The sequence below is a fragment of the Nyctereutes procyonoides genome, unplaced genomic scaffold (genome assembly GCF_905146905.1).
Source record: "Nyctereutes procyonoides isolate TBG_1078 unplaced genomic scaffold, NYPRO_anot_genome, whole genome shotgun sequence".
Classification (NCBI taxonomy): domain Eukaryota; kingdom Metazoa; phylum Chordata; class Mammalia; order Carnivora; family Canidae; genus Nyctereutes; species Nyctereutes procyonoides.
In genome coordinates, this window is record NW_026575043.1 from 15,581,616 (window position 1) to 15,589,937 (window position 8,322).

Genomic DNA, 8,322 nt, shown 5'->3' on the forward strand with positions numbered 1-8,322 from the left:
ATAGGGGTGTTATTTTAGATTGGGGGGAGATCAGAGAAGGCCTGAGTGACATTTAATCTGAGACCTTAGGATCCAGCCCTGAAAATACCTAGAGTAAGAGAGTACTAGGTAACCAGGAGCAGCTAATTCAAAAGCACAAGGAGCAAACAGCCATTCCTCTAGGCCTTGGCAGTATTTCTCAACATTTCAAATCACCTAGGGAGATTTAAAAATTGCAAAGGGTCGGACCAAATGACTCAACCTCTAGGTCAATCCCAAGCATAGTACTTTTTAAAAACTCCCAAATGGGTCAGCCCTGGTGACTCAGCAGTTTAGCGCCACCTTCAGCCCAGGGCATGATCCTGGAGCCGCGGGATCGAGTCCCATGTCAGGCTCCCCTCATGGAGCCTGCTTCTCCCTCTGTCTGTGTCTCTACCTCTTTCTCTCTCTCTGTCTCTCATGAATAAATAAATAAAATCCTTTAAAAAATAAATAAAAACTCCCAAATGATTCTAACGTGCACCCATGGTTAACCATCTTTCTAAAGCAGTGATTCTCCACAAATGGTCTCTGGACCTGTAGCATTAGGATCACCTGGGAACTTGTTGGAAATGAAAATTCTCAGGATCTACCCCAGACCTATTGAATCCAAAACTCTGGGGAGGCATTGAGAAGAGCACTTGATGGGATGAGCACTGGGTGTTATACTCTATTTTGGCAAATCAAACTTCAATAAAAATAAAAAACAAACAAAAAAATCCCCGGGGGAAATCTGGGAGGGGGAATATTGGGTTAGGGTAGTAATCAATGGAATAGTGAAAAGTGACAAGATTTAGGATATGTTTTGGAAGAGGAAGCCAATCAGGATCAGCTGAAAGACTAGAAGTGAAAACAGGTGAGGAAAAGAAATCAAAAATAACTCTCAGGTTTGTAACCTAAGCTTCTAGGTGAATGGCTGTGTCTTATCTTGAAATGGGGAAGACAGTGCAATCATCTCCCTAGAATGCTTTATGAACTTCTGTCTTTACAAACCATCCTTAACTGCCCAGGTCAAGGATGTGGTGACTGTGGTGAAATCCCACAAGCAACCACCAAAGTCTTTTAATTCTCAAAAGTCCAAGGGCTTTTCCACTAAACCATGTTCCCATATGTCTTATCATTTGTTATATTAGCATACATCGTGTTTTCAAAGGTAAATGTAAAAGGATTTTCAAGGATAAGGTCTTAAAGTTACTCTTGGGCCATGGTTATTTCTGGAGTCCTTCTACTTACTGTTCTCCACCCCCTCCTCTCTGACCTTGAGCCTGCTAATCCTTCAATGTCCAATTTCCTTCTCAATAAGACCTCCCGGTTTCCCATTCACTTGTATATCTAGCTCCTCTAAGCCAGTGGTTCTCAGCTGTACCTGTATACTGGAAGCTTTAAAAGCAGGTTCTCAAGTTTCATGCTAGGCATGTGAAAGGTGGGCAGGGGGATATTAACTGTAACTGTTTACTATCCTCTAGGTTTTGATGAACAGTCAGCATTGAGAAGCATTAGTGCAAACTATATTTAGAAATTCATTAGGTACCTATGTTTTGATATTCCTTGGATTGTTTTATTTTGTTACTATTTCATGCATACATATATATTATTTAATATTTCACATATACATCTTCTGATTCTCAGAAGAGAACACTTACTCCTCCCCTGTTCTTTCCTTGCATAAAGGAGGAAGCTCAATTGGTAACATGTCTGGTCTCTCTGTGCTCTTTTATTCCCTATGTCCCTGTTCTGGGAAGGAGTGACTTATCTAATTGGTGCATTTAGGAAAAATAATGTGGGTTTGCTGAGCTTGTCTCCTCCCACATTCCTCTTGGGCGTGAGCTGCCTTAAGCCTCTTGTCTGTGCAGGTCTTCCCTGTAGGGAGGGCCACTCTAATTCAACATTGCCTCAACTCAGGGTTTAATTAGCAGGCCTGACCGGCCCTCACATTATTATATGTTCTCTGACCTAGTCTTTTTTGTTCATAAAGGTGGTGACATTTGGCCTCCATATGTCTCACTCTTTTTTAATTGGGCAACATTATTCATTGTTCCCTTTTAGCAATCCTATACTGCTTTTAAAATAATTAAGGGAAGGGGCCATGCATTCAGCACTTACGTATTACTACATAGTAGGTGAAATGTCGGATTTTGAGTGGTCCAAATATTTGAACTCTAAAGCTTGGCAGTAGGCCTGAATTTTAGTCATTTGAACTCTTAAGTATTGTGGGAAGAATTATGCTAAATGTGGGAGGGATACAAAGTAACTAAGTTAAGACTCCTGCCCTCAAGGAAACCCTAGTCCTAAGGTAAGTGTTTACCAAATACCGCTTTGTGCCAGGCGCTGTGCTTGCCAGTAGCAATACAAAAGAGAGAAAATATGCTCCTTTACGGACAAGAACTCAAACTGGCTCAGGCTTTTTCAATACAACCCTTCTGAGCTTCATGAAATCAATTTAATAAGTCATGATCAGTACCTTAAAAAATAGAATTAAATAAAATAGATGTCACTGTATTACAAGTGCTACAAGGGCAAGCACTATTCATGAAATTTGTTTTAGTTATCTATGTATATGGGTGTGTGTGTGTGTGTGAATTGAATTACAGTGCAAAATATATCCCTACTGTAGGTTATAGTTTTTAAAAACTGGAAGATCTAGAGTCTAGCAGAGGAAGCCAGACATGTATGTAAGTGACTCTATTGAATATTATTGTACCTATAACAGGAATTTTACGGATGGGATCAAGGCTCAGGAAATCTAAAAATTTGGGAGTAGGTAATGGGTAGAACTGACATTCAAACCCAGATCAGTCTGATTTAGAAGAAAATTTTGTTGGACCATAAGAGTGAGGGTGGCATTGGGCAAGTTCGTAGGAAAAGTGGAATATATGGGAACAGACATGAATTCATTAAAGTCTTGAATTAAAGCAAAGTCTTGAATTCATTAAAACGCATGTTGTGAGTATATACAGGGGAAGGCAGGGTCCTTGAAATTCTATGAAAAATAAACAATTCCTTTCAGTTCTAATGAACTTGGAACAGAGGTATAATATGGCAGCTGAGAACTCCTATTCTGTGATTAGACCCTGGGTATGAAATCTGACTTGGTTGAATTAACTCATCTCCCTAAAAATTTAAACCACTACCACATTTGTAAACATTTATGAAATAGTCATAATACCAGTGTCTTCTTTGGAAGATTGTTTCCAGAATTTAATGAAATGTTATAAAGGACTTGCTTAGCATGGTGCCCTGCACTTAAGAGGTCTTCAATAAATTGTAGCTATTAATCTTAATAACCTAATGGGTTCTAATATAATGGAAGGAACTGGATTTCAGGATGAGTCTCATCCAATTCATTTTTATTTAATTTGGAAAACAGTCTGTTAGGGTTTGATCAGAGAAGCAGAACCACCATGACACAGAATAAGAGAATTTACTGTAAGAATGAAAGGCAGCTGGGACGCCTGGGTGGCTCAACCGTTGAGCATCTGCCTTTGGCTCAGGGCGTGATCTCAGAGTCCTGGGATCAAGTCCCACATTGGGCTCCTTGTGGGGAGCCTGCTTCTCCCTCTGCCTATGTCTCTGCCCTCTAAACTCTTTTTGATTGTGCTTTTAGTACTGATAGCCTAGATAAGTAGGGCCAACCCTCTGGCAGACTACAATTTAAAAATCTGAATTGAGGGCGATCCCTGGGTGGCTCAGCAGTTTGGCGCCTGCCTTCGGCCCAGGGCATGACCCCGGAGACCCGGGATCGAGTCCCACATCGGGCTCCCTGCAAGGAGCCTGCTTCTTCCTCTGTCTGGTTCTCTGCCTCTCTCTCTCTCTCTCTCTCTCTCTCTCTCTCTCTGTCTCTGTGTGTGTGTGTGTGTGTCTCTGTCTCTGTGTCTCTCATGAATAAATAAATAAAATCTTAAAAAAAAAATCTGACGTGAGAAGAACTCTGGATGTCAATAACAACCAGTAAGATAATGAAGAATAACCGGCCCAAGATTAGAAAAGAGACAAAGATGGAAATCCAGAATCAAGCGCCAGCATTTAGGGGCTCCTTTACCCAGAGGTGCGTTTGGAGATCCTGAAGAGAATGCTGAACATCTCCTGCCTCCCCGGACACAATGAAGCTGGAGTCCCAGGCTCAGGGTGCTAGAAGACTTCCAGGCACAAGGGGCTGAGACACCAGACAGCTACATCACAGGAGCAAGGGAGAACCAGAAATAAACACACAGGCTGGGTCAGCTTTGCCTGATCTGGCTGACCCAGAAAAGTTTAAATCTTAAAATGGGATTAAGGAAATCCCCAAGGCCTGGCAGAAACAAATTAAGAAACCCAACATTCTCTGACTCAAAATTATTTTTACAAATAACTTTTCAAACACAATTTCCAGCACATACTTGAGCTTTTTTTTCTCCTTTTTATTGTTTGCCATTCTCAGTTTTTAAAAAAGTTCCCCTTTCATACATATGCTTTTGTTTACAGAGATGAGAGACATGAAATATTTAAGTTTTAAAAAATGTATGTCTAATGGCAAGAAAATATTTTAATATCACTGTTTAGTTTTCTAGGGCTGTCATAACAAAGTACCACAAACTGGGGAGTTTAAAAATGACAGAACTGTATATTCTCACAGTCCTGGAGGTTAGAAGTGCCACATCAGGGGATTCCTGGATGGCTCAGTGGTTTAGCACCTGCCTTCAGCCCAGGGCATGATCCTGGAGTCCCGGGATCAAGTCCCACATCAGGCTCCCTGCATGGAGCCCGCTTCTCCCTCTGCATGTGTCTCTGCCTCTCTGCCTCTCTCTCTGTCTCTTTCTCTCTTTCCCTGTGTGTGTGTGTGTGTGTGTGTGTGTGTGTCCCATGAATAAATAAATAAAATCTTTTTTTAAAAAAAGCATTAAAAAAAAAAAGTGCCACATCAATGCAGTGGCTGGGCCCTGCCCTCTCTGAAGCTTCTAGAGAATTCATCGTTGACTCTGGCAGTCCCAGGCATGCATTAGCTTGAGGCAGGATAAATCTAATCTCCACCTCCTCTTTACGTGGCTATTTTCTCTATGTGCCTCTGCCTTCTCTTGAAGGGACACCAGCCGTTAATTTAACTGGTTTATCTTCAACAACCCTACTTCCAGATAAAACCATTGTGAAGTACTGGAGGTGAGGATTTCAACTTCTCTTTTTCTGGGACACAGTTCAACCCATTAGCAATCACTAACTAGTCCTCATTACTATTTTAAAAAAAGTCTTTTTTTTTTTAAGATTTTTATTTATTTATTTATTCATGAGAGACACAGAGAGAGGCAGAGACACAGAAGCAGGCTCCATGCAGGGAGCCTGACATGGGACTCGATCCCAGGTCTCCAGGATCAGGCCCTGGGCCAAAGGCAGGCTCTAAATCACTGAGCCACCCAGGCATCCCTTGAAAAAGGTTAATGCTTTGAAATACGGCAGCTCAGTGGTCTCAGTTTACTTTATTTTATCATTAATTTTAATGTTTGTCATAATTGTAAAAGATCCCTCAACAAGATCTGGAGATCCAAAATGAAAGCAGAGCATCTCTGATGGACCTTCTGAATTGTAATACGAATTTGTCAATCCATCATCCACTTGGTCTACAAAGATTTTCATAAATATTGTTAGCAAATTTCCATCTTTCCTATGTTAGTTGTTCTTGACCATTTATTAGAAGATGTTGCATATTTATTATTTTTTTAAATAAGTTAAAAACCCATGAGAATTGTTTGGAAAATTTGGGACAAGTGAAAAAAAATTCTGGTTGCAAGTTTGTGTGTGACACAACTGTGTAGTTTTTAACGATTAAGTTATATCACATTGGACATATTTTCAAAATATTCTCTGCATAGTGTGCATTTCTTTTAAAAGCAACTGCTTTTTCCTTTATTAAGACATCCTCTTTATCTTGAAGTAACAGATTAAATGTGGTAATTTTCCAAACTGTCAGCCACGTACTACGCTATAGAGAGCCACTCTATCCTTTCATTGCAGAAAAGACCAGCAAACTTTGTATAGTTGGTTTCTGGGATGGATGCTGATCTACCACTCATATTCACCCACCTTCTCAGTGTCACACCATGGCTCAGCTGCAGAGAATGCTGGTGGCACTTCAGGGATTGCCTCTCTCACGCCTTTCTTGGGGCGGCCACATCTAGAGGCTGATCCACATAAAAATACAAAGATCTGGCCATCTAAGCATAACTCATGACAACTTGGAAGGGTCATTCTAGCTCCAGAGCTCCCATGGGGTCAACCCCAGAATCATTTGCCTGCAATGCAGCTCAACTTCTCCCTCTGATGGGCCCAGCTTCCTTCTTTTCCTGCCTTCTACTCAGGTTGAAACAAAGGGCACAGCCTTTATAATCACCCTGCAGGCTTTACCTCAGGATTTCCTTCCCAAGAATCTGGACACCATCATTTAAGAGGGGGGAAAAATGCATAATACTTTGCTAAGAGAAAACCAGAAAACTCCTGTGTGGTACAAAAGACTTGTTGGCCATTCTAGTGATGACATATTATTTTAAAATCTATCTTTTATAAAATTAAGCACATATGAAACCACTCCTAGCAAGGAAACAGCAGGGCATAGTGCTACACTGAGAGTAGAACCCCTACCATGCCCTCAGGACACAGTCTGTTCCTCTATTTGATGTGTGACCATATAGCATAAGGACAAGTGAGGCCCTCGGTGTCAATCATTATGGTACATATTAAGAAAACTTACCTCTTAAAAATATATATATATTAAAATATATAAATAAATAAATAAATATATTATTTAATATAAAAATAAATTATTTAAGAGAGAAAGAGAGAGGAGAGAAGCAGGGAGAGGAGAGAGCAGGGAAGGGCAGAGGGAGGAGAGAGAAACTCAAGCAGACTCCATGCTTAGTGAGGAGCCCAATGTGGGACTCAGTCACGACCTGAGGTCACGACCTGAGCCAAAACCAAGAGTCAGGCACCCAACCAATTGCATCACCCAGGAGAGCCCCACTTACTCTCTTTTAAAAATAAAAATATTTACCTTCTCATAGTTTCTTTTTATGTTCTCAGTGTATCATATTTCACATTCCACTTACTCTGGGCAAAAAGCCACAAGCACTGAACATGGTGTATAGCAAAGGAAGGTCTCAGTAGGGAGACAGGACCCATGAGTTATCAGAGGGCTGCTGAGGACACAGAAAGAGCCACTGTAACTTCCAGATTGTTAGCCCAGGTGACTGAACGGAAGTCAGCACTCTGAACAGAGATCTTTGACTTGGGGGGAACAAGGCAACATTTGCCACTCTGGATCTGGATCATGATGGTGGGACCTCTGGATAAAGACATTCAGGAGGGAGATTTCTGGGGGTGTCTGGAGGTTGTTCATGAGAGCCGTCAGACCGCATTGGGAATGTGAAAGCTGAAGGAGGAACGAAAGTCTGAGAAGATGACAAGATTGAAGTAGTGTTTTGAAAAGGTCATGCCTAAAAAGCCTTCAGCAGCGGGCGGGGACAGGGGAGAAAACTTGGGGGGAAGAAAACAAAAAGATTAGGCCAAGCAGTGGAGTTAAAGGTATATTGGAAAGACAGGTCTTACAGGGCTTCCAACATGCTACCCCCAAATAGGCCACTTTGGCATATTGATATTTTGTATTAAAGACCCTGATCTTCCTTTTTCTTCATGAAAGGAGAAGAGAACATTTCCAGGCAAAAGATGCCCTCTCTGTACCAGGAGGAAGGGAGCCATTCCTATCACCAGAGAGGAGAGTTGAGGTCAGGAGAAATCTGTAGGAGGAATCTGTACCTGGTTCCACTAACCCTGCTCTTCCTAGCCACTCTTCCACCGTCTACTGCCCTGGCCCAAACCCCTTTGTCTTGGTCCATTTTCACAACTGACTGCTCTTTGTCCAGGTTATAAGCTTGGACCCTAACCGCTCCTTGGGGTCTTCATTTTTCTTCTGAAGGCTCCTGTGTACACATACAATTATGAAACAAAATGTGTATGCTTTTCTCCTGTTCATCTGGCTTAGATCAGTTCCATCCTTGGGCCTCTCTGGAGACCCTAAGAGAGCAGAGGAGAGACTCCTCTATGAGTCTCAAGGTGACCCCAAGGAGGCTGTGGAAGCACAGCTGTGGGTTCATGAAGTCTAAGGCAAGGGTATGCGGAGGGCACCGGGAGGGAAAGGCAAGGATGGGTTCAAGAGATATTACTAAGAAGGGCGAACTTTTTGAGTAAAGGGAGCGAGGAACCAAGCAGAGGAAATAATTTAGATTTTCCCTGTAGACATGACTGGGGAAAAAAAAATCTTCATTTCAAATACACTGTCCCCTC